The sequence below is a fragment of the Vulpes vulpes genome, chromosome 10, assembly GCF_048418805.1.
Source record: "Vulpes vulpes isolate BD-2025 chromosome 10, VulVul3, whole genome shotgun sequence".
Taxonomy (NCBI): Eukaryota; Metazoa; Chordata; class Mammalia; order Carnivora; family Canidae; genus Vulpes; species Vulpes vulpes.
The window spans coordinates 90,737,336-90,751,841 of record NC_132789.1 but is presented as its reverse complement, the minus strand read 5'-3'; the positions used below and the strand labels follow the sequence as shown (position 1 = coordinate 90,751,841).

The following is a 14,506-nucleotide window of genomic DNA, read 5'->3' as shown; positions in this document are numbered from 1 at the left end:
ATTAACTTTAGGCTTTTCATTAATGTTGGATTTCAACCCTTGTCCCTAAACCCAATACTTTGATTCTCTGCCTCCTATGCAATCTCAGAAGGATAAAACGGACCAGTCAACCTTGAAATTCTCTCTTCTCTGGGTTGCACAGCACTGTAATTTCCAGAAAATGTGTCTAACACTGTTTTTTACTAAGTAAAAACAGCAACAGGAAACAACTTGTACTTAGTTTAAGATCAGTTAAGTGTTTAATCTCATTAAATCACATATATATAAACAAGCTAATTAGCATTCTTCATCTGCTCAACCGATGAAATTACATTACGAAACAGATGTACTCAACGCAGATACCTTGGAAACCTATGTTTGCCTTGTGTTTGCCTGCTAGGAATACAGAAAATGGTCTTCAACTAAACCAGTGATGATTTTTAGGTGTAACCTTAGCAGTGACTCTGGAAATGGTTTGGTCAGTGGCTGAACACGGTAGATAGCTGGTTGTAAAAATGAGAGTAACACAGTAAAGGAAAAACTAATTAATTAAAGTAATGAACTTGGTGACAAGGCCTTGGCAAGCAGTGGGATATATGTTCTCAGAAACTCAGAGAGGTATTTGCCATCTTCAAGGTTGATGATTAAACAGCTTCCAGATATACTGAATGCTCTCTCCCTTTTACTAGTAAGTGATTAACTCCGTTATGGTGGGAATAATGACCCAGCTTTTGGCCTCATATTAATAACCAGGACGCATGATTGTTCAGGTAAAGAGGCTATCCATCATTTAAACTCTAGAGTTACACACAAAAATCTTGTTTTCTACTTATAAAAAGACCAGAGAGAGGGACGCCTGGGTGGCTCAGGGGGTGAGCGTCTGCTTTTGACCCAGGCCCTGATCCTGGAGTTGTCGGATCAAGTCCCACATCAGGCTCCCTGCAGGGAGCCTGCTTCTCCCTCTGCCTGCGTCTCTGCCTCTCTCTCTGTGTCTCTCATGAATAAATAAATAAAATCTTTAAAAAATAAAATAAAAATAAAAAAAATAAGAAGACCAGAGAGAAAATAACCCACAAGGACTCTGCCACAGAAAGCCTCTTTTACAACAGCAAGTCTTAAAGAGCAGATTTCAAATTAGAAATTGGGGTGTGTGGGAGGAGCCTAAGAACGAAGTCTCCATAGTAAAAGCAAACAGTTACATCCACTGTCCAATATCGGGCCTAGGACCTAGTCCTGCCAAAATCTGTGGTTAAAGAGATATATGTGTTTTAAGATCAAATTCCAAAGTCTAAATTTTTAAGAGTAGCTGAAAGGAGAAGAGAATTTGGAAACACAAAATGCCTTAGTGAGGACAAAGTTTGCATACAGTAGCACAAACTCATCACCATTTTCATAAACTGGTGTCAAGCTTAATTTTCAGGCAGAACAGAAATCTAAAGCTTTATTCTTCAAAAATTGAAAAAAAAATCAAATAAAACTCCATAAACCAGCCTTTTACGGTGTGTTTCTTTTCCTTTTGCAGTGGGAAATATTTATAGAACTTTCCTCTGTGATATATCAGGAAAGCAGGACAAAGTACTAGAAAAACTGGTATGAATGTCCAAGTCACTCCAGTACTAAGTTAAAAAATAAAAGCAAGCAAATATCAGATTCTTTTATCTCCTCATGCTTCCTTAGCTTTAGCATTATCTCTGCTACGTATGGGGGATGATTATGGATGTGGACAGGCCAGTAGAACCTGCCACTACTCTCTGTTACTTACAGTCCTACCCCAAATCTGTGATATGTAATTTATGAATCATACATCTTGAAAGATCAAGCCTTGGGTGCTGTGTTCATTTCCTTAAGAAATATTTATTCCTAAGTCTACAACTCCCTGGCTTTTGCTTCCACTGTGTTACTGACACTTTCCTTGCTCAATTCAATGACAATTTCTGAAAAGTTAAAGCTCATGAACCTTTTGGGTTTTAACATACTTGATGAATTCACCATGTCATTTGCATTTTCTTTTTCATAATCTCCACTCCCACTGATTCTTTGATACTTCTATAGCATTTACTCCTCATTCTGCTCAAAAGGTATTTGTGGATGGTCTACTATGTGTTAGGCATTCTTTTAGATGCAGAATAAAGGACATTGCCTGGCCTCTTGGAGTTTACATCTGGCAGGGGAACTATTTCAGACACTTCAGTGCTATATGTGATGCATGCTACAGAAAGGGGAAGTGCACAGTGAGTGCGCTGAGAGTGCAAACCGGGGATCCAGACCCTGTCCCAGGAGGAAGAGACATCTGAGCTGAGCTGTGACCCTGAACTGAGTCAAGAGAGTTCCAAACAGAACAGCATTGCTTGGAGGCCAAGACAGATCTGGTCATGTTCTAGGAACCAAGATAATTCCAGCATGGCTAGAGCATGGGGTCAGGGAGAGCAAGGTGGTAGGGAAGGGAGCTGAGACAGGCAGAGGCCAGGATTGTGGAGGGCTCTCTAAACCTTGTTAAACAAAGAAAACTATTCTAAGAGCAACCACCTAAAAGACTAAGAAGGAAGAATGTGAATAGATTGGATTGTATTTTTAAAAGATTATTTGGAGTGGAGAATGAGGAATGTGTCAGAGTTGGACAGGAGGCTGATCTGGGTTGGACTAAAATAATGACCTTAGGATGAAAAAGTGGATCAATTCCAGAAGTATTTCAGCTAGAGAATCTATAGCCCTTGGCTACTGACTGGATATGAGGGCTGAAGGAGAGCAAGGACATATTCCTCCAACTGTACTTCTTGATACCACAGCCGAGAAAGGAGTCTAGGGCCTGTGGAGAGCAACCAAGAGTCCATAATCCATTTCCCATGACTTTGGTTATTCAATCATAACTGAGCCCAGAATTTGGGTTTTCACTATTACATAACACCTTGTGGGAGTCAGAGTGCTCCAACTTTCCTGCTAAAATCTCCTTTTGGAAAGTAATTTCTCCTTCAAAAGCCCAGACATGGGAAAGCTGACTCCAGTTTATGTTATAAAACAGAGTATTCACCTCCCAATACTGCATGTGCATGTACGCATAAGGTGTCTCCAGCGATCTGTGAGAGTGAAGGCTACTTACCTTGAATTTTTGTAACTGGAGAGCCCATACTGTCAACCTTTCCGAAACAAAGAAGTGAGCTCTAAGGGCAACAGCAACCTCAGTTGTGTGACCAAAATACTAGAAATTCCCCCTCACCTGATGTCAACTGCCTCACCAAAGATACAGTAGCCATGCAACTTATGTTTTATAATAATTATAATAATAGTTATTTCTAGTACTGATAAATATAATTTAATAAACTGTATTCTCTCTCTTTACAATTTATTTATTTGAGAGAGAGAGTGTGTGTGTGTGTGTGTGTGTGTGTGTGTGTGTATGTGAGGGTGGGTCAGAGAGAGAGAGAGAGAGAGAGAGAGAGAAGTATACTCTACTGAGCATGGAGTCCCACATGGGGCTTGATTCCAGGACCCCGAGATTACAACCTGAGCCAAAATCAACAGTCGACACTCAATTGACTGAGCCACCCAGGTCCCCCAAATTGTATTACTGCTTTATTAAAAATAAGGTGGGTGTGATTCACAATCTGTTTTCACTGGAATTGGGAGCAATTCTCTAATATCTGTGAAGTAACACCAGAGTTTAGTATAGTCTATAGTAGGGAGATTTTAACTCTAACAATTAGCATTATGTGATTCTCAATTTTTATATCCAAATGTTTACATCCAAATGTTTTATACCTAAAGAGCAAAACCTTTGGGAGGATAAATCCTAAATCTCCATGTTCAGGACTTTCTAGTGTGATTAGCACTGAAATTTGAATACATGCACTTAGTATGTCTTCAAGTTAAATACCATTACCACTTACGGTAGGTCATGTAGGTCATGTGGAAATCAGATAAATATTTCAATATTTTTGTCCCTGAAATACATAAAACAACTTCCTGCAGCTATTTCTGTAATTCCCATCATTGTTCTATGACTAAAATAGTTCCTTAGAGACTTAGTCATTTAAAAATATATTTACTGAAAATATAACAATTATTATGGAAGAATCTAAATGAGAAATGGAGTTCCCTTTTACATCATAAAAATTCTTTTTGTTTCTATCAATTTTCATATAAATACTGTGTATTTCTGTGATGTGAACTGGCTCATACGCGGTCCTAAAGAGGGCATAATGTCTGTATAAAGTAGCAGCCATGCTGGATTTCCAACCACCTCGTGGTCTTCCTCCTACCTCAGTCTGACCACTGTCTCATCTTGGAAGTACTTATTAGACCTTTCCTCTATTTTTCCCCTTGTCTCCATAACTCAGCAGGCTCAGCACTTTCTTATAATTTATTCAGCTTTCCCCCTAATATCAGGCCTATCATTAATTGCAGTATTCCTTAGAATGCAATCAGTCTTTTTACCTAAATTTGTATAATTTTTATGATTGTTGTTGCTTTTGTTGGCGCTCATAGGGTTTACTGGTTTCGCTCTAACACATTTTCTTCCCACAAGCCCTTTTATTTTTAGTGCAGTTTTGCAGCATATGAGGTTTTTCAGGAACACATATATCGTATTATTCTAGAAATGCCTGTATGCTCAACAATGTTTGATTTAACTTTGCAAGGAAGATGAAAAGCTAACTTAATTACCTAGAAAAAAACACTCAATAAGTTCACATTCTTGAAGAGTCTACAGATTCCATTATGATATGATACAGGTAGTATAGCCTGATGAAACTTTTAAAATGAAAACAGGTCCATGATGATTAAACAATTGGGCTGATTGACAAATTTAATTTAAGTGGCACAATAAAATTACTGACCATCCAACATCTAGACTTCTCCATTTTCTCTCTCTTTTTTTTTCAGTTTTGGCCAGTCAGGAAGACCTGGAAACACATCTTTGATTTCACATACATGCATACATACACATACACATACACATACACACTTACTTCCCCTCTTGTCTCTTGTGCAATGATGACTTTTTTTAAGTGTCTGAGATTACATATTAATATCCATATACCTGAAGATGATGATCATGAGAGAGACTTCATGATTGGAGAGGTGAGTTCACACAGATGTCAGTGCCATGCACAGTTGTGCCCTAAAGTGGTAGACTGAGTGTAGAAGCGACTGAGTTCAGGCTCTAGGACCAGGTGGTCTGTGTCTGCTTCTTGCCTCTACCATGGACCAGTTCTGTGACCTTAAGTTCTGAACTTCGCCGACACTTTCTCCATCTGGAAAATAGGGATGCTGACAGCAACTATCTCATAAATGTGTTGTGAAAGTAAACAAATTTATGAAAGTAAACAAACTGACAAATGCAAAGCACTTACAAAAGTACCTGGCGGCCAACATGTAATGATTAATGTTGACTATCACAATTCCTACTTGGCAGGAGCACAATGCTACACAAGTTTGTTAATGTCACCGAGTTCCTGTTATCTCAACTGTGAAATGGTAAAATGGTGATGGAACAGGGATATATGAAGGATTAGAGAAAAATCTATGCAAAGGTATTGTGCGAGGGAATCATGCTCAGTGAAGTCACAAAATCAAAGATTGACAAATTTATTCCATTTCCTCCGAAAGATCCACTAACATTTTATACCTCTGACACCTTTCCTATTAGCGCTCAAAACCAGTTTAAGGGAACTTGTAATTCTCAATTTTTATACCTAAAGATTGGTATACTCTCCAAATTTGGAAAACATTCTCTACCTGAAGAACATTAATGCATACCAAGAAAATAGTATCTATGTCAATAATTAGTGTTTATTTTATTGAATTACAAAATAATAGAGTTTACAGTGCTTGGTAACTCTCCAAATTTGGAAAACATTCTCTACTTGAAGAACATTAATGCATACCAAGAAAATAGTATCTATGTCAAAAATTAGTGTTTATTTTATTGAATTACAAAATAATAGAGTTTACAGCATGGCCCAGAAGAGTAATATTCTAATATGGTTTTATTTTATATAATTTCACTAGCTAATAAGTTGCATGCCAAATTTCTTTAATAGAATATTAGAATAAAAATTGGACTGTGCTAGATTTTTTTTTGTGCTAGATTTTAAACCCGTTTTTCCACTCATGAAACCAAACCTGTGATATAAATCAAGCAAATCTTACATCGCTGAAGTACATACTATATTCTACAAACCCACATTATTCCCAATGCGGAAAACGTTTTAAACAAAATAAACCTGTAATGACCAAACTGACATAGAAATTCTGTGGTATTTGATTTTCTTTTCCTAGAATGCTGGGTTGACAAATGATTAGTATTGTTATACAAACAATCTTGCCTCCAATCATTGCTTTCATAAACTATCTCAATATTGATTCAGGGCTAACTCTTTTATGTGCTTACCTTCTCAATGTGTACTTATTTTGTAGAAAGGTTTAAGATATGGGTAGGATGTTAATTTTAGGGTATTTGTGAAATCAAGTGAAGTCAGCCAGAGTCTTATTAAAATAGGAGATACCATGGTTTCTAAGAAGAGTAATATGGATTCTGGTTTAGATTGTCACACCTGTGGAGAACTTGAATTAACATTTTAATAATGAGGAGATATCAAAGTGGTCTCATCTTTTAATTTTATTTTAAGATTTTATTTATTTATTCATGAGAGACACAGAGAGAGGCAGAGGAATAGACAGAGGGAGAAGCCAGGACCCCTGGATCACAACCTGAGCTGAAAGCAGACACTCAACCACTGAGCCACCCAGGCCTCCCGACCATTAGTGATTAACTAACTCAACCTTCAAACTCTCTCCTCTCTCTAGAGGTCAGGCTGGGACACAGAATTCTAATCCTCTCCTCATGTGGTTGGTTCCCCTGGCAACCAGGCCCCATCCCAAAGCTACCCAGGAGCCTTATCACTTTGGAGATTCCTTAGGTTTTAGCAGTTGTGTGCCAGGAAACAACAGGCAGAAGCCAAATATATATTTCTTATTCTGTCACAGTATGGCTGTGTTCCAATGAAACTTTATTTATGGACACTGAAATTTGAATCTCATAGAGTGTACATGTATTGTGAAGTTTTCTTCTTTGGATTTAGTCAACCATTTATTAAGATAAAGACCATTCTTAGCTCTAGGGCAGAACAAGAACAGGCATCAGGTTGGATTTCACCACCGTTTGTCAACCCCTGTTTTAAAAGGTCCTAAGAGGGGCACCTGGGTGGCTCAGTCAGTTGAGCATCTGACTCTTGATTTCAGCTCAGGTCATGATCTCAGGATTATGAGACTGAACCCCCATCAGGCTCCGAGTGGCATGGAGCCTGCTTAAAGTTTTCTCTGTTCACCCTGCCCCGACCCACTCATGCACATTCTCTTTCTCTGAAGAAAGCGGACTGGGGAGGGTTCCTGAGAGTCCACTGTTTTCCTGAGGGGTAGTTTAGCTTTATCTGACCTTCCCACTCCTGGCCCAGTCTAGGCATTTCCTTCACTGCCTGCACCTCTACTCTTGGTATATTTGTTTCTGTTCTCTTTTTTTTCTCTTTGTTGACAGAAAGTATTTACAAGTCTTAAGTTTTCATGGCTTTAAAGTTCGGAGCCCATTTTCTCAACATCTTGAGAAAAGTTTCAAGGGCTGGGTTAGAAGACTCATGAAGGTCACTATTGTGTCTTCTTCCAGAATCTTGTTTCAAATATGACACATTAAAGCCCAGATAATTCTATTTTCCTCTACCACTGGGTGAGTTTTGTTCCAGTCAGATCACCCCTTCCTTCCCATCAAAGTTGAGGCCACTCTGGGGCACCTGGGTGGCTCAGTGGTTGAGTGTCTACCTTCAGCTCAGGTCGTGATCTAGGTTCGCATCAGGTTTCCCACAGAGAGCCTGCTTCTCCCTCTGCCTATGTTTCTGCCTCTCTCTCAGTGTCTCCCATGAATAAATAAATAAAATCTTTTAAAGAAATCACTAATGGTCAATGATTTCATCAATCACGCCTACTTAATGAAGCCTCCATTAAAAATCCTAACCAAAGGGGTTTTGGCAAGCTTTTGGTATGTTGAACACATGGAGGTGCTAGGTGGGTAACACACCTGGGGAAGGCAAGTGAAGGTTGTATTTTGAAAAAGACCTTCCTCTTCTACAATTCACCCTGAGATCCCACCCTGGACACTCTAGGAATGATGTTTCTCTGGAAGTTCCTGGGGATATGATGGGCAGTCAGGGGCCTTCTTGAGTTTTCAGTTCAACAGCAGAGCTTTTCTGGCTCGTGAGACAGAAAATGACCTTTTGTCACCAACAGTGGGATCCAGATCCCCGATGGTCATGCTGGAACCGGGCCAGCAAAAGAAACGCAGCAGAGTCCAGCACAAATTCCATTCCTTCTGAACTTTTACATAATGATTAAATTAAAAGAAATCATTACCAGAAGTAAATTTTGGCTTCTGAACACGTCCTTTGCAGGTATATATTTGGATACGCACAAAGCTACATGTTGAGAAAGGCTGAGTTCGTTCCCATTAAATCCCAAACCACAACCATATTATTTTAATGCCTTTTTACATCTAATTGATTCAAAATGGGAAAAGTTAAAAGAAACTTTCCTGATCGTACTAAACTCCAGGCAATTTTTCTTCTCCATTTCAGTATCTCTTACATGAAAGTGAACATAAAGATGGCATTTACATAATAGAGGCTTAGAACTAGAAAAGATGCTAGAGACCATGTATTGTAGCCCTTCCTGCTTACAGATGACAGAACAGAGGTCAGATCTCAATGACTTGGCCCAAACCTCAAAGTTATTGAGGTGTAGAGGTCAGTTGGGAACTCAGGCAGATGGACTACAAGCCCAGAATTTACTCCACTATCCAGCTGACCTTTGATAAACATGAATTTGAACTGCACTGGTCCACTCACACACTGATTTCCCCCCCACCCCAATAAATACAGTACAGTACTGTCCATATATTTTCCTTATGATTTCCTTAATAACATTTTCTTTTTGTAACTTATGCTATTGTAAAAATGCGCTATATAATACATATGCCGCACAGAATATATGTTAATTGGCTTGATGCTATTGGTAAGGCTTCCAGTCAACAGTAGGCTACGAGTACCTAAGTTTAAGGTCAAAAATCATGTGGATTTTCAACTGTGCAGGGGTCAGTGTCCCGAGCCCCCACATTGTTCAAGTATCAACTCTACTTTTATCGCCCCTTCAAGTGAAATGCAGAAAAGCTCCCCTTTTGTGAATCCCCAGGAATTGCAAGGACTGCTTTGAGAAAAATTTAACACTTAGTAGTATTAGTTTTCAATATTTTAAATTTATTTGTAACAGTAATTTTAATTCAAATTCCACCCTTAATAATTTGAGAGTTAAAAATACTTCAGCTCAGTCCAATCAGGAGTTTGCATTTCATCTATACATCATATTATTATTAATAATATCTATTGATTAATATTAATACATATCATAAGATTGCTTTGGCTGTATTAGTTTCTACAATATTTCCCCAGACTCTTTTTCATGATTTTCTTATCACCATTTGAACTTTGTCAGGAAGCTATCTTAAGTCCTTTTTCAATTCTCTAAAATTATTTTCTGAATAACCTTACTTATGATCCAATCTTTGCCACTTAATTGAAAGTAGGTATGGGGGCACCTGGGTGGCTCAGTGGGTTGAGCATCCGACTTTTATTTTCAGCTCAGGTCCTGATCTCGGGTTGTGATATCGAGCCCCACGTCAGCTCCTCACTCAGCACAGAGCCTGCTTGAGGCTCTCTCCTCCCCCCACTGCTTTCTTGCTCTCTAAAACAAATAAATAAATAAAATCTTAAAAAAAAAAAAGTCGGTATCTTTCCAGACTTAATCTAACCAGCCAATGTAGATCACAATATATTATATTCAACTTTGGACTTCCAATGAATTATTTTATGGTGTAATTAAATGACAGAGTAACTGACTGGAAGTCATCTTTATAAACATGGAAGGAGTTAGATAGCTTAAATCTTTATTATCAAATTCACTCATTTTTTTCTTTTTACTTTCACTGGATCCTGTGCATGCATAGACACAAATACATATATACATATGTTATATGTATATTATATATATTATATATATATAAATGGCATACAACTTGAGAAGAAAAATGTTTCAAAAAGTTTTCCTATATGTTTGCCTTTTCTATTTTATTATTCTGTATTTACCATCTGATTTATTTTTATTACTTTTCTTTTTTTATTTATTGTTTACCTTTTTTGAAAGGGAGAAATCTTGTTATAGATGGAAATTTATGAAGTTTACTGAATTGCGAGAAAGAACCCAATAATGCTTAGGTAATTACCTATGCTCTTTTCTACTTCTCTGTTAAATTAGCTAAACGAAAAAATATACATGTTTCCTGTAGTTCATTGCTTTATCAGAAGCACTGAGTACAAAACATCATATATTATTTGGTATTCAATAAATACGAACTAATGTCAATAAAACATACTAATACAGGGCCATTCTTATAAATAACATAAAAGACAAAACTCAGGCAAAAAAAGTATAAAATAGAAGTAAAATGAGGCCTATAAAATTTATTGTTTCTTGAAAACAAGTTTTATAACGAAGTATTAATAAATCAACATAATTCAATCAATACTAAGTTTCTGAAAAAAATAAAATTTTCTTTAATTTTCTTCAAAGTCTAGTATGGGTGATATATTTTTTCTTAAATGGCTAATAGAAAGTGGAGAACAGGTAGAGATAGAAAATTAATGATGTTTATAAGAAACATTGCTTTTAGGCAGTGGCAGCACAAAGATAATCAGGGAAAACTTCTTGGAATGCATGGAATTGGGAGCTTGCATTTGAAAATGACTAGGGTTTGGCCATAAAGTCATTAGCAAAAACTCCTGCCAGAGAAGGGAGCAGTTAGTGAACATGAGGACTGAAGGAAGTTGTGGGAAGGGGCAGGAAAGCATGGGTACTAGAGATATTATAAAATTAAAGTTGGCATCACATGGCAAATGACTAGATCTGAGGAACAAGATGACATTGAGGTTTTTTGTCTGGAAAGATAATGGTGCCATTAATAGAAAGAGGTAACAGAAGTCAGCTTGAGAGAAGGGATGTTGAATTTAATTTTATACACATGGATCTTGAACTGTTAGCCAAGAGTCTAGGTAGAGATGTACTTGAAAATTGGAATTTTTAATTAAGGATAAGAGACATGAGTGTGTGGTCCTCCACACTGAGGAAGCTCTGAAAATTGACTTTAATTCAAACTGTTTCATGGCAAAGGGCCGCAAGTGAAGAGAGAAAATAGCCAAAATCATTACTCTGGGGGAATATTCATATTTAAGGGTTAGAGAAGAGTTTTTAATGACTCAAATGGAGAAGCAGCAATCAGAAAACTATAATGAGAATGGAAACAGAAGAGGACACATGTTCAAAAAGAAGTGTATTTTACAAGTCTGTAGAGGGTAACGGGGTCTATTAGTCAGCTCAATCTGACATAACAAAATACCATAAACTGGGTAGCTTAGACTATAAACATTCATTTTTTTTCACAGTTGTAGAAGCTGAAAGTCCAAGAGCAGGTGCCAGCATGGTTGGGTTTGGTAAAAGCTCTCTTCCTGGTTTCTAGATGGCTACTTTCTCACCATATCCTAACATGGTGTAAAGAGAGAGAGACAGAGGAAGTTCTCTGCTGTCTCTTCTTTTAAGGGCACTAATAGCATCATGAGGGTCTCACCTTTATGACCTCATCTATACCCAATTATATCCCAAGGGCCCTCACCTCCGAATATGTTGGGGATGTTTAGAGCTTCAACATGTGAAATTTGGTGGGGTCACAACTCAGTCCATAGGAGGAGGGCTGAGAAAATATCATCTGACTTTTAGATTAAAAAGACATTTATTGGAGCACCTGGGTGGCTCAGTGGTTGAGTGTCTGCCTTCAGCTCAGGTCGTGATCTTGGAGTCCTGGGATAGAGTTCCACATCAGGCTCCCTGTAGGGGAGCCTGCTTTTCCTTCTGCCTATGTGTGTGTCTCTCTGTGTGTCTCTCATGAATAAATAAATAAAATCTTTTAAAAAATGCATAACTTTAATGAGACAAATTTCAATAAGAATAGTAGAGTAAAAGTGAAAAATAAGGAACTATGGTGAGAAAATACTACAATGTGATTGATTACAGATTACATTGAGAAACAGCAAGTTTGAAAAAAGGATTTTGAGAATGAGAAATCTCTTGTTCTTTCTTTATTTACAGTGGTAGTTTTCTGTAAATAGAAATGCTTAGCCACATCTATATCAAGTTAGCTTAAAGTAGAAGTACAGAGTCTTCACTTCTAATTAGGTGGTAGAAAATCACAAGAGACTCCTACTCCAGCCCCAATAATGAGAACTAGCTAAACAAACTACATAATCAAGTTTAAAAAAAAACCTATCAGGGGGGTGTTTATAAAAAAAAACACAGTTCAAGTCACACCCAAAATTAAAGACTTAACACTTCCTACTATGGTCAGAAACAAAGCAAAGATGCCTCTCCTCAACACATCTAATCAATGGTACTGAAGTTATCCTAGTCATTGCGATAAGAAAGAGAAATAAAAACACATGTTAGAATAAGAAATGAGACCATGCCTATGTGTTGTATGTATACATAATTGTTCATGTAGAAATTCCCAAGGGATCTACCAAATAAGCATATTGCAAGTCTAGTTCCAGACAATGGCAGTAAAGCAAAATTGCAACAAAGTGAGTCAAGTGAATTTTTTGGCTTCCCAGTGCACATAAAAGTTATGTTTACACCATTACTATAATCTATTAAGTATACGATAGCATTATGTCCAAAAATATGTACATACCTTAATGAAAAGTACTTTCTTTTTCTTTTTTTTAAATTTTTTTTTAAAGATTTTACTTATTCATAGGTATGCAGAGAGAGAGAGAGAGAGGCAGAGACACAGGCAGAGGGAGAAGCAGGCTCCATGCAGGGAGCCTGACGCGGGACTTGATCCAGGGTCTCCAGGATCACGCCCTGGGCTGCAGGCAGCGCTAAACGGCGCCACCGGGGCTGCCCTATTTTTAAAAAAGATTTATTTATTTATTTTAAAGGAAGGGGGAGGGCAAGGATGAGAAGGGGCAGAAGGAGAGGGGGAGAGAGAATCCCGAACCGACTCCCTGCTGAGTGCAGAGCCAGGTCCAGCGCCCCATCCCACCACCATGAGGGTCATAGCCTGAGTCGAAATCAAAGGTGTCCCTGAAAAGTACTTTTTGCTAAAAAATGCTAACAATCATCTGAGCTTTCAGTGACTTAAAAATCACTAATCACAGATCACCATAACAAATTTAATAATGAAAAACTTGAAATATGGTGATCATTACCAAAATGTGACACCGAGACACGGAGTGAGCAAATGCTGTTGGAAAAATGACCCTGGGAGACTTGCTGGATTCAGAGTTGTGACAAACTTTCAATTTGTAAAACCACAGTATCTGTGAAGCACAATAAAATGAATGGTGCCAGTAACAACTAGAAGTGAATTAAGCAAGGTTGCAGATACAACCATGGACGTATGTATGTATGCCAATCTACAAAAATCTATTGTAATTTCTGTACTAATAGTAAACTCCTGGGAAATAATATTTTTAAAAATCCATATATAATAAAATCAATAAATATGAAATACTTAGGAACAAATCTAACCAAGGGTTTGTAAGACCTCTGTACTGAAAACTACAAACGCTGGTAAGATAAAATAAGAAAGGCCAAAGAAATGCAGAGGTATATCATGCTTAATATTGTTAATGTACCAATTTTTTCCTAAATAATCTATAGATTCAAAGCAATTCTAATTAAAATTCCAGCTGTCACGTTAGTAGATATTGATAAAATGATACTAAGATTTAGGGGAAGAGAGAATATCAATACTAAAGAGGAAAAACAACACCGAAAGATTTATACACCTTATTTTAAAAATTATTGTAAAGATAAAGTAATCGAAAGAGTTTGATATTGGTCTGGAAGGAGTAACACAGGGATCAGTGGACTAGCGAGTCCCAAAACAGATCCAGAGTTGTGTGTTCAATTATACAAACAACATTATCAAGGTAATTCAGTGAGAAAAAAAAAAAAGTTTTTTCAATATATGATGTTGGAACCACTGGATATGCATATGGAAAAAAATGAACATTGATCCATATCTCACACTATATACAAAAGTTAATTCTATATGGATCACAGCCATAAATGTAGATGTTAAAATGATAATACTTGTAGAAGAAAACAGGAGAAAATCCTTATGATCTTGTATGAAGCAAAGATGTTTAAATAGAAAAAACAAATCATGAAACATCAAAGAAAATGACAAATTAGACTTCATTAAAATTCCAAATCTTTTACTCTTCAAAAGATGCCATTAAATAAACAGAAAGATAAGTCACACACTGGGAGAAAACATTTGCCACACATATATCAGCAAAAGTAATTAAATCCAGAATATATGATGTTTTACTGCTAAATAAGAAAGCAAACAATTTAATTAAAAAAATGGGCAAGA

General features: G+C 37.2%; 1 protein-coding gene across 16 annotated transcripts in view; it reads right to left on the bottom strand.

The window, feature by feature from the left end:
- The window catches only part of GUCY1A1 (guanylate cyclase 1 soluble subunit alpha 1), a 62,095-nt gene that overhangs the window by 32,230 nt on the left and 15,359 nt on the right, over positions 1–14,506 (bottom strand). For 7 of the 16 annotated variants that reach the window (XM_072724903.1, XM_026016623.2, XM_072724902.1 and 4 more), the window contains one exon: positions 5,015–5,228. The exons of 5 other annotated variants lie outside the window; for them this stretch is intronic. The gene's annotated coding sequence lies outside the window, so the exon portion shown is untranslated. Of the gene's footprint in view, positions 1–5,014; positions 5,245–14,506 lie in introns of all 16 variants that reach the window. 4 more of the 16 variants (XM_072724900.1, XM_026016624.2, XM_072724901.1 and 1 more) reach the window with 1 other exon arrangement.